At 44.6% G+C, this 19,757-nt stretch overlaps 9 non-coding genes and 31 pseudogenes across 9 annotated transcripts; all 40 read left to right on the plus strand.

Moving 5' to 3' along the window:
- Positions 1-47: 47 nt before the first annotated feature.
- LOC136762515 (5S ribosomal RNA) lies at positions 48-166 on the plus strand. The gene has a single exon (XR_010820712.1). It is a non-coding gene; the product is annotated as a 5S ribosomal RNA (ribosomal RNA).
- A 216-nt stretch (positions 167-382) lies between these two features.
- Positions 383-501, plus strand: LOC136762232 (uncharacterized; annotated as a pseudogene).
- A 210-nt stretch (positions 502-711) lies between these two features.
- On the plus strand, positions 712-830 carry LOC136761873 (uncharacterized; annotated as a pseudogene).
- A 208-nt stretch (positions 831-1,038) lies between these two features.
- On the plus strand, positions 1,039-1,157 carry LOC136761891 (uncharacterized; annotated as a pseudogene).
- Positions 1,158-1,372: 215 nt separating this feature from the next.
- Positions 1,373-1,491, plus strand: LOC136762434 (5S ribosomal RNA). The gene has a single exon (XR_010820633.1). It is a non-coding gene; the product is annotated as a 5S ribosomal RNA (ribosomal RNA).
- A 216-nt stretch (positions 1,492-1,707) lies between these two features.
- On the plus strand, positions 1,708-1,826 carry LOC136761361 (uncharacterized; annotated as a pseudogene).
- Positions 1,827-2,036: 210 nt separating this feature from the next.
- LOC136761197 (uncharacterized) lies at positions 2,037-2,155 on the plus strand (annotated as a pseudogene).
- Positions 2,156-2,380: 225 nt separating this feature from the next.
- LOC136762395 (5S ribosomal RNA) lies at positions 2,381-2,499 on the plus strand. The gene has a single exon (XR_010820595.1). It is a non-coding gene; the product is annotated as a 5S ribosomal RNA (ribosomal RNA).
- A 216-nt stretch (positions 2,500-2,715) lies between these two features.
- LOC136760857 (5S ribosomal RNA) lies at positions 2,716-2,834 on the plus strand. Its single transcript, XR_010820295.1, has one exon. It is a non-coding gene; the product is annotated as a 5S ribosomal RNA (ribosomal RNA).
- A 210-nt stretch (positions 2,835-3,044) lies between these two features.
- LOC136761199 (uncharacterized) lies at positions 3,045-3,163 on the plus strand (annotated as a pseudogene).
- Positions 3,164-3,389: 226 nt separating this feature from the next.
- On the plus strand, positions 3,390-3,508 carry LOC136760868 (5S ribosomal RNA). Its single transcript, XR_010820296.1, has one exon. It is a non-coding gene; the product is annotated as a 5S ribosomal RNA (ribosomal RNA).
- Positions 3,509-3,718: 210 nt separating this feature from the next.
- LOC136760852 (uncharacterized) lies at positions 3,719-3,837 on the plus strand (annotated as a pseudogene).
- Positions 3,838-4,052: 215 nt separating this feature from the next.
- On the plus strand, positions 4,053-4,171 carry LOC136761237 (uncharacterized; annotated as a pseudogene).
- Positions 4,172-4,398: 227 nt separating this feature from the next.
- On the plus strand, positions 4,399-4,517 carry LOC136761777 (uncharacterized; annotated as a pseudogene).
- A 209-nt stretch (positions 4,518-4,726) lies between these two features.
- On the plus strand, positions 4,727-4,845 carry LOC136762543 (5S ribosomal RNA). Its single transcript, XR_010820740.1, has one exon. It is a non-coding gene; the product is annotated as a 5S ribosomal RNA (ribosomal RNA).
- A 209-nt stretch (positions 4,846-5,054) lies between these two features.
- LOC136761004 (uncharacterized) lies at positions 5,055-5,173 on the plus strand (annotated as a pseudogene).
- Positions 5,174-5,389: 216 nt separating this feature from the next.
- On the plus strand, positions 5,390-5,508 carry LOC136762155 (uncharacterized; annotated as a pseudogene).
- A 220-nt stretch (positions 5,509-5,728) lies between these two features.
- Positions 5,729-5,847, plus strand: LOC136761420 (uncharacterized; annotated as a pseudogene).
- Positions 5,848-6,057: 210 nt separating this feature from the next.
- On the plus strand, positions 6,058-6,176 carry LOC136760753 (uncharacterized; annotated as a pseudogene).
- Positions 6,177-6,384: 208 nt separating this feature from the next.
- On the plus strand, positions 6,385-6,503 carry LOC136761534 (uncharacterized; annotated as a pseudogene).
- A 211-nt stretch (positions 6,504-6,714) lies between these two features.
- On the plus strand, positions 6,715-6,833 carry LOC136761418 (uncharacterized; annotated as a pseudogene).
- A 226-nt stretch (positions 6,834-7,059) lies between these two features.
- LOC136760922 (uncharacterized) lies at positions 7,060-7,178 on the plus strand (annotated as a pseudogene).
- Positions 7,179-7,387: 209 nt separating this feature from the next.
- On the plus strand, positions 7,388-7,506 carry LOC136760782 (uncharacterized; annotated as a pseudogene).
- Positions 7,507-7,718: 212 nt separating this feature from the next.
- LOC136760783 (uncharacterized) lies at positions 7,719-7,837 on the plus strand (annotated as a pseudogene).
- Positions 7,838-8,058: 221 nt separating this feature from the next.
- LOC136761115 (uncharacterized) lies at positions 8,059-8,177 on the plus strand (annotated as a pseudogene).
- Positions 8,178-8,386: 209 nt separating this feature from the next.
- On the plus strand, positions 8,387-8,505 carry LOC136761281 (uncharacterized; annotated as a pseudogene).
- Positions 8,506-8,715: 210 nt separating this feature from the next.
- Positions 8,716-8,834, plus strand: LOC136760711 (uncharacterized; annotated as a pseudogene).
- Positions 8,835-9,062: 228 nt separating this feature from the next.
- Positions 9,063-9,181, plus strand: LOC136761620 (uncharacterized; annotated as a pseudogene).
- Positions 9,182-9,400: 219 nt separating this feature from the next.
- Positions 9,401-9,519, plus strand: LOC136761176 (uncharacterized; annotated as a pseudogene).
- A 217-nt stretch (positions 9,520-9,736) lies between these two features.
- LOC136761242 (uncharacterized) lies at positions 9,737-9,855 on the plus strand (annotated as a pseudogene).
- Positions 9,856-10,741: 886 nt separating this feature from the next.
- On the plus strand, positions 10,742-10,860 carry LOC136762116 (uncharacterized; annotated as a pseudogene).
- Positions 10,861-11,082: 222 nt separating this feature from the next.
- On the plus strand, positions 11,083-11,201 carry LOC136762131 (uncharacterized; annotated as a pseudogene).
- Positions 11,202-11,745: 544 nt separating this feature from the next.
- LOC136762001 (uncharacterized) lies at positions 11,746-11,864 on the plus strand (annotated as a pseudogene).
- Positions 11,865-12,086: 222 nt separating this feature from the next.
- On the plus strand, positions 12,087-12,205 carry LOC136760742 (uncharacterized; annotated as a pseudogene).
- Positions 12,206-12,421: 216 nt separating this feature from the next.
- Positions 12,422-12,540, plus strand: LOC136761698 (uncharacterized; annotated as a pseudogene).
- Positions 12,541-12,756: 216 nt separating this feature from the next.
- LOC136761838 (uncharacterized) lies at positions 12,757-12,875 on the plus strand (annotated as a pseudogene).
- A 224-nt stretch (positions 12,876-13,099) lies between these two features.
- LOC136762458 (5S ribosomal RNA) lies at positions 13,100-13,218 on the plus strand. The gene has a single exon (XR_010820657.1). It is a non-coding gene; the product is annotated as a 5S ribosomal RNA (ribosomal RNA).
- A 214-nt stretch (positions 13,219-13,432) lies between these two features.
- On the plus strand, positions 13,433-13,551 carry LOC136762639 (5S ribosomal RNA). The gene has a single exon (XR_010820833.1). It is a non-coding gene; the product is annotated as a 5S ribosomal RNA (ribosomal RNA).
- Positions 13,552-13,767: 216 nt separating this feature from the next.
- LOC136760706 (uncharacterized) lies at positions 13,768-13,886 on the plus strand (annotated as a pseudogene).
- Positions 13,887-14,102: 216 nt separating this feature from the next.
- On the plus strand, positions 14,103-14,221 carry LOC136761473 (5S ribosomal RNA). The gene has a single exon (XR_010820358.1). It is a non-coding gene; the product is annotated as a 5S ribosomal RNA (ribosomal RNA).
- Positions 14,222-19,757: the final 5,536 nt, after the last annotated feature.

Here is a 19,757-nt window from a genome sequence, read left to right on the forward strand (position 1 = left end):
TCAATACCCGCCAGCCTTTAAGAGACATCATGCAGCCAGGCATGTCGGTTTGCGGCCACACCATCCTGAACGCGCCCGATCTCGTCAGATCTCGGAAGCTAAACGGGGCAGGGCCTGGTCAGTACTTGGATGGGAGACCTCCGAGAAATACCAGGTGCTGCAAGCCTTTTACGTCTCCTGGGTAACAACATCGTAGCTCTTAATACTCTCTTTCTGTCTGGAGGAGATATAATTGAAGAATTGTACACGTACTAGGCTACTTTCAACACCCTTTGCTGCACTGATATTTTTCCCTACATTTTTCTTTTTATTTTATTTTTTTGCTGGAAGTTCCGTCAATATCCGCCAGCCTTTAAGAGACATCATGAAGCCAGGCCTCTTGGCTTGTAGTCACACCGTCCAGAACGTGCCCGATCATATCAGATTTCGGAAGCTAAACGGGGCAGGGCCTGCTCAGAACTTGGATGGGAGACGTCCTGGAAATACCAGGTGCTGCAAGCTTTTTACGTCTCCTGGGTAACTTCATCGTAGCTCTTAATTCTCTCTTTCTGTCTCCAGGAGATATAATTGAAGAATTGTACACGTACCCGGCTACTTTCAACACCCTTTGCTGCACTGGTATATTTCCCTCTATTTTTCTTTTTTTTTTTTGCTGGCAGTTCCGTCAATACCCGCCAGCCTTTAAGAGACATCATGCAGCCAGGCATCTCGGCTTGCGGCCACACCATCCTGAACGCGCCCGATCTCGTCAGATCTCGGAAGCTAAACGGGGCAGGACCTGGTCAGTACATGAATGTGAGACCTCCTGGAAATACCTCGTGCTGCAAACTTTTACGTCTCCTGGGTAACTTCATCGTAGCTCTTAATACTCTCTATCTGTCTGGAGGAGTTATAATTGAAGTATTGTACACGTACCCAGCTACTGTCAACACCCTTTGCTGCACTGATATTTTTCCATCCATTTTTTTTTTTTTTTTTGCTGGAAATTCCGTCAATACCCGCCAGCCTTTAAGAGACATCATGCAGCCAGGCATCTTGGCTTGCGGCCACACCATCCTGAACTCGCCCGATCTCGTCAGATCTTGGAAGCTAAACGGGGCAGGACCTGGTCGGTACATGAATGTGAGACCTCCTGGAAATACCTGGTGCTGCAAGCTTTTACGTCTCCTGGGTAACTTTATCGTAGCTCTTAATACTCTCTATCTGTCTGGAGGAGATATATTTGAAGTATTGTACACGTACCCAGCTACTGTCAACACCCTTTGCTGCACTGATATTTTTCCATCCATTTTTCTTTTTTTTTTTTTTTTTTGCTGGAAGTTCCGTCAATACCCGCCAACCTTTAAGAGACATCATGCAGCCAGGCCTCTCGGCTTGCGGCCACACCGTCCTGAATGCGCCCGATCTCGTCAGATCTCGGAAGCTAAACGGGGCAGGGCCTGGTCAGTACTTGGATGGGAGACCTCCTAGAAATACCAGGTGCTGCAAACCTTTTACGTCTCCTGGGTAACTTCATCGTAGCTCTTAATACTCTCTTTCTGTCTCCAGGAGATATAATTGAAGAATTGTACACGTACTAGACTACTTTCAACACCCTTTGCTGCACTGATATTTTTCCCTCCATTTTTCTTTTTATTTTATTTTTTTGCTGGAAGTTCCGTCAATATCCGCCAGCCTTTAAGAGACATCATGCAGCCAGGCCTCTTGGCTTGTAGTCACACCGTCCTGAACGCGCCCGATCATATCAGATTTCGGAAGCTAAACGGGGCAGGGCCTGGTCAGTACTTGGATGTGTGACCTCCTGGAAATACCAGGTGCTGCAAGCTTTTTACGTCTCCTGGGTAACTTCATCGTAGCTCTTAATACTCTCTTTCTTTCTCCAGGAGATATAATTGAAGAATTGTACACGTACCCGGCTACTTTCAACACCCTGTGCTGCACTGGTATATTTCCCTCTATTTTTCTTTTTTTTTTTTGCTGGCAGTTCCGTCAATACCCGCCAGCCTTTAAGAGACATCATGCAGCCAGGCATCTTGGCTTGCGGCCACACCATCCTGAACGCGCCCGATCTCGTCAGATCTCGGAAGCTAAACGGGGCAGGACCTGGTCAGTACATGAATGTGAGACCTCCTGGAAATACCTGGTGCTGCAAGCTTTTACGTCTCCTGGGTAACTTTATCGTAGCTCTTAATACTCTCTATCTGTCTGGAGGAGATATAATTGAAGTATTGTACACGTACCCGGCTACTTTCAAAACCCATTACTGCACTGATATTTTTCCCTCCATTTTTCTTTTTCTTTTTTTTTTTTTTTTTTTTTTGCTGGAAGTTCCGTCAATACCCGCCAGCCTTTAAGAGACATCATGCAGCCAGGCATCTTGGCTTGCGGCCACACCATCCTGAACGCGCCCGATCTCGTCAGATCTCGGAAGCTAAACGGGGCAGGGCCTGGTCAGTACTTGGATGGGAGACCTCCGAGAAATACCAGGTGCTGCAAGCCTTTTACGTCTCCTGGGTAACTTCATCGTAGCTCTTAATACTCTCTTTCTGTCTGGAGGAGATATAATTGAAGAATTGTACACGTACTAGGCTACTTTCAACACCCTTTGCTGCACTGATATTTTTCCCTCCATTTTTCTTTTTATTTTATTTTTTTGCTGGAAGTTCCGTCAATATCCGCCAGCCTTTAAGAGACATCATGTAGCCAGGCCTCTCGGCTTGCGGCCACACCGTCCTGAATGCGCCCGATCTCGTCAGATCTCGGAAGCTAAACGGGGCAGGGCCTGGTCAGTACTTGGATGGGAGACCTCCTAGAAATACCAGGTGCTGCAAGCTTTTTACGTCTCCTGGGTAACTTCATCGTAACTCTTAATACTCTCTTTCTGTCTCCAGGAGATATAATTGAAGAATTGTACACGTACCCGGCTACTTTCAACACCCTTTGCTGCACTGGTATATTTCCCTCTATTTTTCTTTTTTTTTTTTGCTGGCAGTTCCGTCAATACCCGCCAGCCTTTAAGAGACATCATGCAGCCAGGCATCTCGGCTTGCGGCCACACCATCCTGAACGCGCCCGATCTCGTCAGATCTCGGAAGCTAAACGGGGCAGGACCTGGTCAGTACATGAATGTGAGACCTCCTGGAAATACCTGGTGCTGCAAGCTTTTACGTCTCCTGGGTAACTTTATCGTAGCTCTTAATACTCTCTATCTGTCTGGAGGAGATATAATTGAAGTATTGTACACGTACCCGGCTACTTTCAAAACCCATTACTGCACTGATATTTTTCCCTCCATTTTTCTTTTTCTTTTTTTTTTTTTTTTTTTTTTTGCTGGAAGTTCCGTCAACACCCGCCAGCCATTAAGAGACATCATGAAGCCAGGCCTCTCGGCTTGCGGCCACACCGTCCTGAATGCGCCCGATCTCGTCAGATCTCGGAAGCTAAACGGGGCAGGGCCTGGTCAGTACTTGGATGGGAGACCTCCTAGAAATACCAGGTGCTGCAAGCTTTTTACGTCTCCTGGGTAACTTCATCGTAGCTCTTAATACTCTCTTTCTGTCTCCAGGAGATATAATTGAAGAATTGTACACGTACCCGGCTACTTTCAACACCCTTTGCTGCACTGGTATATTTCCCTCTATTTTTCTTTTTTTTCTTTGCTGGCAGTTCCGTCAATACCCGCCAGCCTTTAAGAAACATCATGCAGCCAGACATCTCGGCTTGCGGCCACACCGTCCTGAACGCGCCCGATCTCGTCAGATCTCGGAAGCTAAACGGGGCAGGACCTGGTCAGTACTTGAATGTGAGACCTCCTGGAAATACCTGGTGCTGCAAGCTTTTACGTCTCCTGGGTAACTTTATCGTAGCTCTTAATACTCTCTATCTGTCTGGAGGAGATATAATTGAAGAATTGTACACGTACCCAGCTACTGTCAACACCATTTGCTGCACTGATATTTTTCCCTCCATTTTTCTTTTTTCTTTTGTTTTTTGCTGGAAGTTCCATCAATACCCGCCAGCCTTTAAGACACATCATGCCGCCAGGCCTCTTGTCTTGCAGCCACACCGTCCTGAACGCCCCCGATCTCATCAGATCTTGGAATTTAAACGGGGCAGGGCCTGGTCAGTACTTGGATGGGTGACCTCCTAGAAATGCCAGGTGCTGCAAGCTTTTTACGTCTCCTGGGTAACTTCATCGTAGCTCTTAATACTCTCTTTCTGTTCGGAGGAGATATAATTGAAGAATTGTACACGTACCCGGCTACTTTCAAAACCCATTACTGCACTGATATTTTTCCCTCCATTCTTCTTTTTCTTTTTTTTTTTTTTTTTTTTTTTGCTGGAAGTTCTGTCAATACCCGCCAGCCATTAAGAGACATCATGCAGCCAGGCCTCTCGGCTTGCGGCCACACCGTCCTGAACGCGCCCGATCTCGTCAGATCTCAGAATTTAAACGGGGCAGGGCCTGGTCAGTACTTTTATGGGTGACCTTCTGGAAATACGAGGTGCTGCAAACTTTTTACGTCTCCTGGGTAACTTCATCGTAGCTCTTAATTCTCTCTTTCTGTCTGGAGGAGATATAATTGAAGAGTTGTACACGTACCCGGCTACTTTCAACAGCCTTAGCTGCACTGATATTTTTCCGTCCATTTCTCTTTTTTTTTTTGCTGGCTGTTCCGTCAATACCCGCCAGCCTTTAAGAGACATCATGCCGCCAGGCATCTTGGCTTGCGGCCACACCGTCCTGAACGCGCCCGATCTCGTCAGATCTCGGAAGCCAAACGGGGCAGGGCCTGGTCAGTACTTGGATGGGTTTCCTCCTGGAAATACCAGGTGCTGCAAGCTTTTTACGTCTCCTGTGTAACTTCATCGTAGCTCTTAATACTCTCTTTCAATCTGGAGGAGATATAATTGAAGAATTGTACACGTACCTCGCTACTTTCAACACCCTTTGCTGCACTGATATTTTTACCACCATTTCTCTTTTTTTTTTTTGCTGGCAGTTCCGTCAATACCCGCCAGCCTTTAAGAGACATCATGCAGCCAGGATCTCGGCTTGCGGCCACACCATCCTGAACGCGCCCGATCTCGTCAGATCTCGGAAACTGAATGGGGCAGGGCCTGGTCAGTACTTGGATGGGAGACCTCCTGGAAATACCAGGTGCTGCAAGCTTTTTACGTCTGCTGGGTAAGTTTATCGTAGCTCTTAATACTCTCTTTCTGTCTGGAGGAGATATAATTGAAGTATTGTACACGTACCCGGTTACTTTCAACACCCATTGCTGCACTGATATTTTTCCCTCCATTTTTCTTTTTCTTTATTATTATTTCTGGAAGTTCCGTCAATATCCGCCAGCCTTTAAGAGACATCATGCAACCAGGCCTCTCGGCTTGCGGACACACAGTCCTGAACGCGCCCGATCTCGGTAGATCTCGGAAACTAAACGGGACAGGACCTGGTCAGTACTTGGATGGGAGATCGTCTGGAAATACCAGGTGCTGCCAGCTTTTTACGTCTCCTGGGGAACTTCATCGTAGCTCTTAATACTCTCTTTCTGTCTGGAGAATATATAATTGAAGAATTGTACACGTACCCGGCTACTTTCAACACCCTTTGCTGCACTGGTATTTTTCCCTCTATTTTTCTATTTTTTTTTTTTTTTTTTTTGCTGGAAGTTCCGTCAATACCCACCAGCCTTTAAGAGACATCATGCAGCCAGGCCTCTTGGCTTGCGGCCACATTGTCCTGAACGCGCCTGATCTCGTTAGATCTCGGAAACTAAACGGGGCAGGGCCTGGTCAGTACTTGGATGGGAGACCTCCAGGAAATACCTGGTGCTGCAAGCTTTTTACGTCTCCTGGGAAACTTAATCGTAGCTCTTAATACTCTCTATCTGTCTGGAGGTGTTATAATTGAGGAATTGTACACGTACCCGGCTACTTTCATCAGCCTTTGCTGCACTGGTATTTTTCCCTCTATTTTTCTTTTTTTTTTTTGCTGGCAGTTCCGTCAATACCCGCCAGCCTTTAAGAGACATCATGCAGCCAGGCGTCTCGGCTTGCGGCCACACCATCCTGAACGCGCCCGATCTCGTCAGATCTCGGAAGCTAAACGGGGCAGGACCAGGTCAGTACTTGAATGTGAGACCTCCTGGAAATACCTGGTGCTGCAAGCTTTTACGTCTCCTGGGTAACTTCATCGTAGCTCTTAATACTCTCTTTCTGTCTGGAGGAGATATAATTCAAGTATTGTACACGTACCCGGCTACTTTCAACACCCTTTGCTGCACTGGTATTTCCCCCTCCATTTCTCTTTTTTTTATTGCTGGCAGTTCCGTCAATACCCGCCAGCCTTTAAGAGACATCATGCAGCCAGGCATCTCGGCTTGCGGCCACACCGTCCTGAACGCGTCCGATCTCGTAAGATCTCGGAAACTGAGTGGGGCAGGGCCTGGTCAGTACTTGGATGGGTGTCCTCCTGGAAATACCAGGTGCTGCAAGCTTTTTACGTCTCCTGGGTAACTTCATCGTAGCTCTTAATACTCTCTTTCAATTTGGAGGAGATATAATTGAAGAATTGTACACGTACCTGGCTACTTTCAACACCCTTTGCTGCACTGATATTTTTACCACCATTTCTCTTTTTTTTTATTTGCTGGATGTTCCGTCACAACCCGCCAACCATTAAGAGACATCATGCAGTCAGGCCTCTTGGCTTGCAGCCACACCGTCCTGAACGCCCCCGATCTCATCAGATCTTGGAATTTAAACGGGGCAGGGCCTGGTCAGTACATGGATGGGTGACCTCCTGGAAATGCCAGGTGCTGCAAACTTTTTACGTCTCCTGGGTAACTTCATCGTAGCTCTTAATACTCTCTTTCTGTCTGGAGGAGATATAATTGAAGAATTGTACACGTACCCGGCTACTTTCAAAACCCATTACTGCACTGATATTTTTCCCTCCATTTTTCTTTTTCTTTTTTTTTTTTTTTTTTTTTTGCTGGAAGTTCCGTCAATACCCGCCAGCCTTTAAGAGACATCATGCAGCCAGGCCTCTTGGCTTGCGACCACATTGTCCTGAAAGCGCCCGATCTCGTCAGATCTCGGAAGCTAAACGGGGCAGGGCCTGATCAGTACTTGGATGGGAGACCTCCAGGAAATACCTGGTGCTGCAAGCTTTTAAAGTCTCCTGGGAAACTTCATCGTAGCTCTTAATACTCTCTATCTGTCTGGAGGTGTTATAATTGAGGAATTGTACATGTACCCAGCTACTTTCAACAGCCTTTGCTGCACTGGTATTTTTCCCTCTATTTTTCTTTTTTTTTTTGCTGGCAGTTCCGTCAATACCCGCCAGCCTTTAAGAGACATCATGCAGCCAGGCGTCTCGGCTTGCGGCCACACCATCCTGAACGCGCCCGATCTCGTCAGATCTCGGAAGCTAAACGGGGCAGGACCTGGTCAGTACTTGAATGTGAGACCTCCTGGAAATACCAGGTGCTGCAAGCTTTTTACGTCTCCTGGGTAACTTCATCGTAGCTCTTAATACTCTCTATCTGTCTGGAAGAGATATAATTGAAGTATTGTACACGTACCCAGCTACTGTCAACACCCTTTGCTGCACTGATATTTTTCCATCCATTTTTCTTTTTTTTTTTTTTGCTGGCAGTTCCGTCAATACCCGTCAGCCTTTAAGAGACATCATGCAGCCAGGCGTCTCGGCTTGCGGCCACACCATCCTGAACGCGCCCGATCTCGTCAGATCTCGGAAGCTAAACGGGGCAGGACCTGGTCAGTACTTGAATGTGAGACCTCCTGGAAATACCAGGTGCTGCAAGCTTTTTACGTCTCCTGGGTAACTTCATCATAGCTCTTAATACTCTCTATCTGTCTGGAAGAGATATAATTGAAGTATTGTACACGTACCCAGCTACTGTCAACACCCTTTGCTGCACTGATATTTTTCCCTCCCTTTTTCTATTTTTTTTTTTTTTTTTTTTTGCTGGAAGTTCCGTCAATACTTGCCAGCCTTTAAGAGACATCATGCAGCCAGGCCTCTCGGCTTGCGGCCACACCGTCCTGAACGCGCCTGATCTCATCATATCTCGGAAGCTAAACGGGGCAGGGTCTGGTCAGTACTTGGTTGGGTGACCTCCTGGAAATACCAGGTGCTGCAAGCTTTTTACGTCTCCTGGGTAACTTCATCGTAGCTCTTAATACTCTCTTTCAGTCTGGAGGAGATATTATTGAAGAATTGTACACGTACCCGTCTACTTTCAACAGCCTTTGCTGCACTGATATTTTTCCCTCCATTTTTCTTTTTTTTTTTTGCTGGAAGTTCGTCAATATCCGCCAACCTTTAAGAGACATCATGCAGCCAGGCCTCTCGGCTTGTGGCCACACCGTCCTGAATGCGCCCGATCTCGTAAGATCTCGGAAGCTAAACGGGGCAGGGCCTGGTCAGTACTTGGATGGCTGACCTCCTAGAAATACCACGTGCTGCAAGCTTTTTGCGTCTCCTGGGTAACTTCATCGTAGCTCTTAATACTCTCTTTCTGTCTGCAGGAGATATAATTGAAGAATTGTACACGTACCCGGCTACTTTCAACACCCTTTGCTGCACTGGTATTTCTCCCTCCATTTCTCTTTTTTTTTTTTGCTGGATGTTCCGTCAAAACCCGCCAACCATTAAGAGACATCATGCAGCCCGGCCTCTTGGCTTGCAGCCACACCGTCCTGAACGCCCCCGATCTCATCAGATCTTGGAATTTAAACGGGGCAGGGCCTGGTCAGTACTTGGATGGGTGACCTCCTGGAAATGCCAGGTGCTGCAAGCTTTTTACGTCTCCTGGGTAACTTCATCGTAGCTCTTAATACTCTCTTTCTGTCTGGAGGAGATATAATTGAAGAATTGTACACGTACCCGGCTACTTTCAAAACCCATTACTGCACTGATATTTTTCCCTCCATTTTTCTTTTTCTTTTTTTTTTTTTTTTTTTTTTTTGCTGGAAGTTCCGTCAATACCCGCCAGCCATTAAGAGACATCATGCAGCCAGGCCTCTCGGCTTGCGGCCACACCGTCCTGAACGCGCCCGATCTCGTCAGATCTCGGAATTTAAACAAGGCAGGGCCTGGTCAGTACTTTTATGGGTGACCTTCTGGAAATACGAGGTGCTGCAAACTTTTTACGTCTCCTGGGTAACTTCATCGTAGCTCTTAATTCTCTCTTTCTGTCTGGAGGAGATATAATTGAAGAATTGTACACGTACCCGGCTACTTTCAACAGCCTTTGCTGCACTGATATTTTTCCCTCCATTTTTCTTTTTTTTTTTTTTTTTTTTTGCTGGAAGTTCCGTCAATACCCGCCAGCCTTTAAGAGACATCATGCAGCCAGGCGTCTTGGCTTGCGGCCACACCATCCTGAACGCGCCCGATCTCGTCAGATCTCGGAAGCTAAACGGAGCAGGACCTGGTCAGTACTTGAATGTGAGACCTCCTGGAAATACCTGGTGCTGCAAGCTTTTTACGTCTCCTGGGTAACTTCATCGTAGCTCTTAATACTCTCTTTCTGTCTGGAGGAGATATAATTGAAGTATTGTACACGTACCCAGTTACTTTCAACACCCTTTCCTGCACTGATATTTTTCCCTCCATTTTTCTTTTTTTTTTTTTTTTTTTTTTGGATGTTCCGTCAATACCCGCCAGCCTTTAAGAGACATCATGCAGCCAGACATCTCGGATTGCGGCCACACCGTCCTGAACGTGCCCGATCTCATCAGATCTCGGAAGCTAAACGGGGCAGGACCTGGTCAGTACTTGAATGTGAGACCTCCTGGAAATACCTGGTGCTGCAAGCTTTTACGTCTCCTGGGTAACTTTATCGTAGCTCTTAATACTCTCTATCTGTCTGGAGGAGATATAATTGAAGTATTGTACACGTACCCAGCTACTGTCAACACCCTTTGCTGCACTGATATTTTGCCATCCATTTTTCTTTTCTCTTTTTTTTTTTTTTTTTTTTTGCTGGAAGTTCCGTCAATACCCGCCAACCTTTAAGAGACATCATGCAGCCAGGCCTCTTGGCTTTTGGCCACAACGTCCTGAACGCGCCCGATCTCGTCAGATCTCGGAAGCTAAACGGGGCAGGACCTGGTCAGTACTTGAATGTGAGACCTCCTGGAAATACCTGTTTCTGCAAGCTTTTACGTCTCCTGGGTAACTTTATCGTAGCTCTTAATACTCTCTATCTGTCTGGAGGAGATATAATTGAAGTATTGTACACGTACCCAGCTACTGTCAACACCCATTGCTGCACTGATATTTTTCCATCCATTTTTCTTTTTTTTTTTTTTTTGCTGGATGTTCCGTCAATACCCGCCAACCTTTAAGAGACATCATGCAGCCAGGCCTCTTGGCTTGTGGCCACACAGTCCCGATCTCGTCAGATCACGGAAGCTAAACGGGGCAGGGCCTGGTCAGTACTTGGATGGGAGACCTCCTAGAAATACCAGGTGCTGCAAGGTTTTTACGTCTCCTGGGTAACTTCATCGTAGCTCTTAATACTCTCTTTCTGTCTGCAGGAGATATAATTGAAGAATTGTACACGTACCCTGCTACTTTCAACACCCTTTGCTGCACTGATATTTTTCCCTCCATTTTTCTATTTTTTTTTTTTTTTTTCTTGCTGGAAGTTCCATCAATTCCCTCCAGCGTTTAAGAGACATCATGCAGCCAGGCCTCTTGGCTTGCAACCACACCGTCCTGAACGCGCCCCATCTCGTCAGATCTCGGAAGCTAAACGGGGCAGGGCCTAGTCATTACTTGAATGTGGGACCTCCTGGAAATACCTGGTGCTGCAAGCTTTTTACGTCTCCTGGGTAACTTTATCGTAGCTCTTAACACTCTCTTTCTGTCTGGAGGAGATATAATTGAAGAATTGTTCACGTAACCGGCTACATTCAACACCCTTTGCTGCACTGATATTTTTCCCTCCATTTTTCTATTTATTTTTTTCTTTTTTTTTTGCTGGAAGTTCCGTCAATACCCGCCAACCTTTAAGAGACATCATGCAGCCAGGCCTCTTGGCTTTTGGCCACACCGTCCTGAACGCGCCCGATCTCGTCAGATCTCGGAAGCTAAACGGGGCAGGACCTGGTCAGTACTTGAATGTGAGACCTCCTGGAAATACCTGTTTCTGCAAGCTTTTACGTCTCCTGGGTAACTTTATCGTAGCTCTTAATACTCTCTATCTGTCTGGAGGATATATAATTGAAGTATTGTACACGTACCCAGCTACTGTCAACACCCATTGCTGCACTGATATTTTTCCATCCATTTTTCTTTTTTTTTTTTTTTTTGCTGGATGTTCCGTCAATACCCGCCAACCTTTAAGAGACATCATGCAGCCAGGCCTCTTGGCTTGTGGCCACACAGTCCCGATCTCGTCAGATCACGGAAGCTAAATGGGGCAGGGCCTGGTCAGTACTTGGATGGGAGACCTCCTAGAAATACCAGGTGCTGCAAGGTTTTTACGTCTCCTGGGTAACTTCATCGTAGCTCTTAATACTCTCTTTCTGTCTGCAGGAGATATAATTGAAGAATTGTACACGTACCCTGCTACTTTCAACACCCTTTGCTGCACTGATATTTTTCCCTCCATTTTTCTATTTTTTTTTTTTTTTTTTCTTGCTGGAAGTTCCATCAATTCCCTCCAGCGTTTAAGAGACATCATGCAGCCAGGCCTCTTGGCTTGCAACCACACCGTCCTGAACGCGCCCCATCTCGTCAGATCTCGGAAGCTAAACGGGGCAGGGCCTGGTCATTACTTGAATGTGGGACCTCCTGGAAATACCTGGTGCTGCAAGCTTTTTACGTCTCCTGGGTAACTTTATCGTAGCTCTTAACACTCTCTTTCTGTCTGGAGGAGATATAATTGAAGAATTGTTCACGTAACCGGCTACATTCAACACCCTTTGCTGCACTGATATTTTTCCCTCCATTTTTCTATTTATTTTTTTCTTTTTTTTTTGCTGGAAGTTCCGTCAATACCCGCCAGTCTTTAAGAGACATCATGCAGCCAGGACTCTCGGCTTGTGGCCACACCGTACTGAATGCGCCCGATCTCGTCAGATCTCGGAAACTAAACGGGGCAGGGCCTGGTCAGTACTTGGATGGGAGACCTCCTGGAAATACCAGGTGCTGCAAGCCTTTTACGTCTCCTGGGTAACTTCATCGTAGCTCTTAATACTCTCTATCTGTCTGGAGGTGTTATAATTGAGGAATTGTACACGTACCCTGCTACTTTCAACAGCCTTTGCTGCACTGATAGTTTTCCCTCCATTTTTCTTATTATTTTTTTTTTTTGCTGGAAGTTCTGTCAATACCCTCCAGCCTTTAAGAGACATCATGCAGCCAGGCCGCTTGGCTTGCGGCCACACCGTCCTGAACGCGCCCGATCTTGTCAGATCTTGGAAGCAAAACGGGGCAGGGCCTGGTCAGTACTTGGATGGGAGACCTCCTGGAAAAACCAGGTACTGAAAGCTTTTTACGTCTCCTGGGTAACTTCATCGTAGCTCTTAATACTCTCTATCTGTCTGGAAGAGATATAATTGAAGTATTGTACACGTACCTGGCTACTTTCAACAGCCTTTGCTGCACTGATATTTTTCCCTCCATTTTTCTTTTTTCTTCTTTATTTTGCTGGAAGTTCCGTCAATACCCTCCAGCCTTTAAGAGACATCATGCAGCCAGGCCTCTTGGCATGCGGACACATTGTCCTGAACGCGCCCGAACTCATCAGATCTCGGAAGCTAAACGGGGCAGGGCCTGGTCAGTACTTGAATGTGAGAACTCCTAGAAATACCAGGTCCTGCAAGCTTTTTACGTCTCCTGGGTAACTTCATCGTAGCTCTTAATACTCTCTATCTGTCTGGAGGAGATATAATTGAAGAATTGTATACGTACCCGGCTACTTTCAACACCCTTTCCTGCACTGATATTTTTCCATCCATTTTTTTATTTTTATTTTAATTTTATTTTTCTGCTGGAAGTTCCGTCAATACCCGCCAACCTTTAAGAGACATCATGAAGCCAGGCGTCTTGGCTTGTGGCCACACCGTCCTGAATGCGCCCGATCTCGTCAGATCTCGGAAGCTAAACGGGGCAGGGCCTGATCAGTACTTGGATGGGAGACCTCCTGGAAATACCAGGAGCTGCAAGCTTATTACGTCACTTGGGTAACTTCATCGTAGCTCTTAATACTCTCTTTCTGTCTGGAGGAGATATAATTGAAGTATTGTACACGTACCCGGCTACTTTCAACACCCTTTGCTGCACTGAAATTTTTCCATCCATTTTTCTTATTTCTTTTTTTTTGCTGGCAGTTCCGTCAATACCCGCCAGCCTTTAAGAGACATCATGCAGCCAGGCCTCTTGGCTTGCGGCCACACCGTCCTGAATGCGCCCGATCTCGTCAGATCTCGGAAGCTAAACGGGGCAGGGCCTGGTCAGTACTCAGATGGGAGACCTCCTGGAAATACCTGGTGCTGCAAGCTTTTTACATCACTTGGGTAACTTCATCGTAGCTCTTAATACTCTCTTACAGTCTGGAGGAGATATAATTGAAGAATTGTACACGTACCCGGCTACTTTCAACACCCTTTGCTGCACTGATATATTTCCCTCCATTTTTCTTTTTTCTTTTCTTTTTTGCTGGAAGTTCCGTCAATACCCTCCAGCCTTTAAGAGACTTCATGCAGCCAGGCCTCTTGGCTTGCGGCCACACCGTCCTGAACGCGCCCGATCTCGTCAGACCTTGGAAGCTGAACGGGGCAGGGCCTGGTCAGTACTTGGATGGGTGACCTCCTGGAAATACCAGGTGCTGCAAGCTTTTTTCGTCACTTGGGTAACTTCATCGTAGCTCTTAATACTCTCTTTCAGTCTGGAGGAGATATAATTGAAGTATTGTTCACATACCCGGCTACTTTCAACACCCTTTGCTGCACTGATATTTTTCACTCCATTTTTCTTTTTTCTTTTTTTTTTTGCTGGAAGTTCCGTCAATACCCGCCAGCCTTTAAGAGACATCATGCAGCCAGGCCTCTTGGTTTGCGGCCACACCGTCCTGAACGCTCCCGATCTCGTCAGATCTCGGAAGCTAAACGGGGCAGGGCCTGGTCAGTACTTAGATGGGAGACCTCCTGGAAATACCTGGTGCTGCAAGCTTTTTACATCACTTGGGTAACTTCATCGTAGCTCTTAATACTCTCTTTCTGTCTGGAGGAGATATAATTGAAGTATTGTACACTTTGTCTTAGGGACAGTCTGGCTAGCAGTGACTGAGTGGTTGACAGACGACAAGCAACGGAATGTACGTGCTCTGTGATGTCATAGCAGTCAGCTGAGAGAGGCTCGTGATGTCATCGCTGAGCTGTCTGTCTGTCTGTCTGTCTCTCTCTCTCTCTTTCTCTCTCTCTCTCTCTCTCTCTCTTCCTCTCAATTCAATTCATTTGTATTGTCAAAGCAATTGGACATACATACATATATATATATATATATATATATATATATACATACATACATACATCCATACATGCTAGAAAGTCATTACTATGTTATCTTAAAGGCTAACTAAGCAGAACATATATCATTATAGAACAGAGTTCATAGGTCAACACATGGTTTTAGGGAACAGGCACGTAGGTCATACCGTTTGACAATGTCTCCAAGGTTCTCATCGTAAATAACAAACAGAAATCAAACTATCTTCTGGGCTGACCTTCTAGCTTGACCGTATCTTTCTTAAGTATACAAGAGAGAAAAACAGGTGTAAGAAAATAATTTCTAATTTTCCTTCTACACATATATACATACATACATACATATGTAGCGTTATGTTGGGTGTATATGGATAAGAGCATTTGGGCTCTGAGCTGAAGCACTGATCTAAAGAAGACCTCTCCCCCCCCAAAGTTATCAGATTTCCTTAGCTCATCAGCTTGGAACTGGTTTGCATCAAAGTGACAGTTTTGGGGAGGATGGCACCGAGAAGAGGCCAAATAGTTTGGAATTCTGCTATGAGATGTCTGGAGAAAGGGGCCTGTAGGTGATAAAAACTCTTTGAAGTGGATGAGAGCCGAAATCCCGACATAGAGCTACGAACCCAGGCCAACCGGCATTTCCAAAAGATGGCATGGATTGACATCAGTCATAAATAAAGCCTCCCTCCAATAGGACACTGGGGGCTGAAACCGAAATCCAATCTCAAGAACTCAGGGACCAATCACCTACTGATCTGACAGACTATAAGGAACAGCGGACAGTCTTTCTCTCTCTCTCTCTCTCACCTGAACCAGAAACTCGCTGCCACAGCTCAACCTGTAGCTCTGTTGCCAGAACCGGAATCAGAAACCAACCAAGTCTTTGCCGGCAACAGAAGAGTTAAACTATGAGAAGGAGATTGAGCGAAGAATTATTTTAAAGGACTTTATTAAATAAATAACTTCACAGACCCACCTGATCAGTGGAGTTTTACAGCTGGACAATTGACTAAGTCGACTGAATATGAAAGTGTCAGTCACTTAAATAGCTATTTGAGTCTTAAGAAACTTGACCCTTGGAACAAACAGGGCCCTGCTTTCCTCAAAGACTTCGTCTTCAAGTAACTACGGTGGAACCATGCTTACAAAGAAGATTTTGTGCACAACCTTGGAGCCTTCAAACCAATGGAAAATCTGTTTGGAAACGACTCTACATTCCCGAAACCCCAACTTCCAGGTGCATCGACTGAGTGGAAGTTCTTGGACAAAGCCGAACCGGACTGCCTTTGTTCCAAACCACACGGACCTCGTGCCGTGTGCTGTTATCTGAGCCCGAAGCCAGAGAGGCCTCTCTGCGACGAAGTTCACATAAGTTTAACAGTTTGGAGTTTGTGATTCATGACATTTGAGAAATCAATTAGAAATGTTAATCTGTGATTCATAACTCTAGAATGTGTAATATCATTTAGTTTTCTTAAATATAAATGTGAGTTGCATTAAACTGTTTTGTTGATAATTTTAGAAATAAAATCTGTCAACGCCGAGAAATATCTTCTCATTCCTGTTTAACTGTTTAGTCTGAAATTGACACAAGTTAATAGACATTAGATTATTGGTGGCCCTGCCTATCCTTAATCATTGAATAATAATCAGTTAAGGGAAATTGTGGTAACAAATAGGATCTTTCTCGGCACCTAAACGTAAATGAGACTGATATATATATAACGAGAAGTTACCTGACATAAATACTAACCTGCGTAGTTATTTAATGTCTGACTAATAATACTAACGAGAGACTCACCTTCGTCTTACTAACTGGTGTTGTAGTCAATGTGTTTATAACCTTTTTTGTTTAACGATTTGTTAAACGGAATGTACGTGCTCTGTGATGTCATAGCAGTAAGCTGAGAGAGGCTCGTCATGTCATCGCTGAGCTGGCTGGCTGGCTTTCTGTGTGTGTGTGTGTGTGTGTGTGTGTGTCTCTCTGTCTGTCTGTCTGTCTGTCTCTCTCTCTCTCTCTCTTACTCTCTCTCTCTCCCTCTCAATTCAATTCATTTGTATTGTCAAAGCAATTGGACATGCATACATACATACATACATATATATGGAAAATAAACAATATGTGTACATCTCTTTCTGCATTAGTGGTGCCCTCACAGATGTGCAAGTTACATGACAGACAGACAGACAGACACACACACACTTTCACACACAGACAGACAGACACAGACACACACAGAAACACACACACATACTTTGACAGACAGACAGACAGACACACGCATATTATGGGTCTTTGTTGGGTAGTGAAATGGGTAGCATCAGTCGCAGTGTGGGTAATGTCAGGGAGCCAATCATAGTCCCCGTTATTTGCATATCGTGGCGCAAAGCATTCTGGGAAAAGCAACTAAACACGTTTAGTCATGTATTTGTCCATAGTTTACACATGAGATGAAAGAGACAGTATGACGTATTGAGCACCTGGGATTCCTCATGTGTATGTGAGGGGCAGAGGAACCGGATCCCAAGTGTGCGTCCCAGGTGCTATAGGTTTCAAAGCATGCAGGGGAATAGGCACCCCACCCTGACATTTAAAGAAGACTGGATAGGGAGATATAAATAGCAATGGGGAGACTCTTGTACTTGGTGTGGCTCTATCCATATAGTGGGGCCAGCTGGTGCAGCAATAGAAGCTCAGCCTGGGGAGACTGGATTTAGCATTTCCTCTCCATTTTGATAACTATCCATAATCATTTCTGCAAAATACTTCTATGATACCTATGTATGTTTTTTACTTGTACTATATTATACTATCAAGTATCAGTGTACACATACAATGTGACCTGTTACATTAATACAGAGGCCACGGAAGGCCAGATCACTAATAGCCACTGTCCCCTGATATTACACTTTTTTACAATCACTTTGGCACTCATTTCAGAACCTTGATGTCATTTTTCAAAACTCTAGACACTAAACTCACACCCGATGATCAAAATGCACATTTTTCAAAACTCTAACACTTTTTTACAATTGCTTGGATACAATACACATCAACCTCAGATCATTTGTTCATTGAACTAAAATGACACAACTTAACATCAAAGTATTACCATTTCAAAATGCAATTCACACATTACATCTGAGATCACTGTCTATTCATTTCATTACAAAGATCTAACTATCAATTGATACAGCTGCTCAAAATGATAAGTGACTGTTGCATTACTCTTAATGCATAATTTTATGGAAACTGACAAACAATATTCCATGTTTCGATCATGAAAGTTTCAGGATAATGAGATCCATTGACATCAATAAACGAGGAGCATGAACCAGTTGGACTACATTATCTATGGATGTAATATTTCATCATCATTCATCATCATGTAGCACTTTTCCACACCATGTTTGCAGTGTGGAAGGAAAGTTAGAAATTCTTTCTCTAATACCTGTTTTTCTCTCTTGTATACTTAAGAAAGATAAGGTCAAGCTAGAAGGTCAGGCCAGAAGGTAGTTTGATTTCTGTTTGTTATTTACGATGAGAATCTTGGAGACAATGTCAAACAGTATGATTGAAGTGCCTGCTCCCTAATCCATGTGTTGATCTATGAACTCTGTCCTATAATGATATAAATTCTGCTTAGCTAACTTTTAAGATAACATAGTAATGACTTTCTGATTATAACCAGCTCTTTGATTTTTGTGTATAAAAGCTCTGACTGTTAAAATGAAGGCAGAGCGACTTTGGGATCTACTTGAGTCACTGTTCCTCTCCACGCTGCGTGTATTAAAGGCATTGCAACTAACGCTCCAACCTGGTTGAAGATGATTGTTCTTCCACATCAGATTTGACATTACTGTATGTATGCAGGCCCTTGTAATTGCTTTTCCAATACTGCCAACTGGTTATTGATGATTGATTTCACATTGTGGTACGAGTATCGAGTGAATTGAGTGCTATCCACCCCAGCAACACAGTGATAACATGGAGCCGGCAAGTCATCCAGGTCACAATAGAGGTCAAGCAGTGGGAGGAGGAAGACGTGGTGGTCAAAGGAATGGAAGGGGACATGCACCCCTTCTGAGAGGTGGTCGTGGGCCTCGTCATAGAGGAGGGCTTAGGCCTCACCAGAGAGGCAGCCATGGGCCTCATTTGAGAGGTGTTGGGGGAACGTGGTAGAGGACAAGGCCACGGACCAGACAGCGGCAGCAACAGCAAATAGTGTCCAGTGAAATCCGAGAAATAGTTGTAGAGCATGTTGTAAATCATGGCATGACCATGACTGAGGCAGCTACAATGATTCAATCAAACCTCAGAATCAACTCAGGATCAACTGTGGCCTCAATCATCAGAAATTTCCGTACTGAGAAGCGGCAAGTCTTCAGCATGCACTAAACATTAGGCTACTCTCAATTGTCAAATGACTGTATACTGCATACCAATGTGTAGCACAGAGTATAGTGTGCCTTTTGAAAGAAATGCAGACAGAGTGAAGCAGCTGATGACTGAGTATGTTCAGGTATGTTCAGTTTCAAGATGCCTCTTGTGAAAAATGGTTGTGAGAACCTGAACCTGAACACAGGGCTGATGGAAATTCAGAAGTACAGTAATCAATCCTTTGTTTTACACTAAGCCAGGTGAGGAACACTGCAGTTGACATTTTACTGTAGTTTTGTTCTTTTTTGTAGCTAATTATTGTTGCATGGATTCAAAGAAACCTATGGTGTGATTTGATTGTATTGCATCAATACATTTCAGATTTTGTTCAATGATTCCACTGTGTCTGTAGTATTCTCTCTACTAGTCCTTTTACAGTGATGTATTTATGTGTAGTACCATAATGAAACATGTATCACATATTTTGTACTACAATATTTAATGATTGTACGAACAACTACACAGTGAAACTATCGGTATCTTCTGTGTGGGTGATCTAAATAAATGTTACTATGGTATTTCATGATAAATGAATTATTTGAACCAACAAGTCTGCAAGTGCAAGGTTTCTTTAAAGATATGAATGCACAATGCAATGTTTTGAACATTGGACAGCCTGTGTTACAAGTGATGACCGTTTTGAGTTTTGTGTCTAGAGTTTTGAAAAATGACATCAAGGTTCTGAAATTAGTGACAAAGTGATTGTAAAAAACTGTATATTCATCCTATTTAATGTGCTCTTTTAAAATGTACTTTTCTTTTTTATGTTGCCATTTCTGTT

Source organism: Amia ocellicauda, chromosome 10 (assembly GCF_036373705.1).
Source record: "Amia ocellicauda isolate fAmiCal2 chromosome 10, fAmiCal2.hap1, whole genome shotgun sequence".
Lineage (NCBI taxonomy): Eukaryota > Metazoa > Chordata > Actinopteri > Amiiformes > Amiidae > Amia > Amia ocellicauda.